The sequence below is a fragment of the Mizuhopecten yessoensis genome, unplaced genomic scaffold (genome assembly GCF_002113885.1).
Source record: "Mizuhopecten yessoensis strain PY_sf001 unplaced genomic scaffold, ASM211388v2 scaffold6767, whole genome shotgun sequence".
NCBI lineage: Eukaryota > Metazoa > Mollusca > Bivalvia > Pectinida > Pectinidae > Mizuhopecten > Mizuhopecten yessoensis.
The window spans coordinates 12,353-13,518 of NW_018406714.1; positions in this window are offsets into that span (position 1 = coordinate 12,353).

The window sequence follows — 1,166 nt, forward strand, 5'->3', positions numbered from 1 at the left end:
TTTAGTTATACAGTATATTTTTAATTATGTATTCGTTTTATTTAGGTCAATCAGTAACTGTGAAATAGGTTTATCTGTGAATTGTTTTTATTTATAAACTATACATATACTATATCTTTTTAAAACGTACTGTGTTATATGATTTACCTTGTTTCTGAAGTAAAATATGTACGTAAAAGCGTCTTTCGTTTATTATTATATTATACATACAAATTACATTAGACAAATATTGAAGCCCTAAATCCCGAAACCAGTCAAGTGCATCTAGACATGCGTGCTCATAAATGCCAATCAGTGAAATACATTGCGTCGGGACAATTTCTTACGGTATTCCAATATATACGATTTACTTCCCCTTAACTGGTAGCATAACTCCGGTTTTTTTTAAAGAAAAGACTCAATCATTCGTCTAAGGTTTTTATTTACAATAAAATAGATTTGAAGGGGTTTTAGGTAGTGTTGGTGTGTTTTGGGTGTGTTTTTGGGTAGTTTGGGGTGTTTTGGGGTGTGTTTTGGGGTGTTTTTGGGTAGTTTTGGGTGTTTTAGGGTGTTTTGGGGTAAATCGTCGTGCCCTGAAATTACTCGTCTGGTAACGAAGGACACGTGTTGTTAAAAACCGTAAACAATCGGAAATGTAAAACGCAACAAATAAGTATCGCCTGCATTCGAGGATCAGCTCATTTAAAAAATACTTCTTTTTGAAATTTACAGTGATAGAAAGTTGAATAATTTTTTGAAATGTAGTACTAATTTTTATGGCAAAAAATAACAAATAACTAGTGCTGTTTTTGTGTCAAAAAGTGTCAATATTAGCATTATTTTCACTGGAACGTGCTTTACGAAATGTGATTTGTTGTAATAGCCACCAACACAGCCGAAAGGCTAGACATAGTGGCAACGATAGCCCTGTCCCTGGAATAAAAAGAAGACCTACTAATACACAGTCCCAATTAGGGCTAACCGTTATCAAAACACTTCGATCTCGGCGAGATTGTGACATGACACCGAAAGCAGGTGCGTGCTTAATTTTAACGCTAGTGCGCAAGCGCAGGCTGATCGAGAGGGGCTCTCGATGACTTCGCGGTTCGGTGAACAAACACAAAAGCGACGTGCTATAGAATCTTGACTGGGGCAGAGTTGCCAATCCCCTCTATATACTGTCCCTG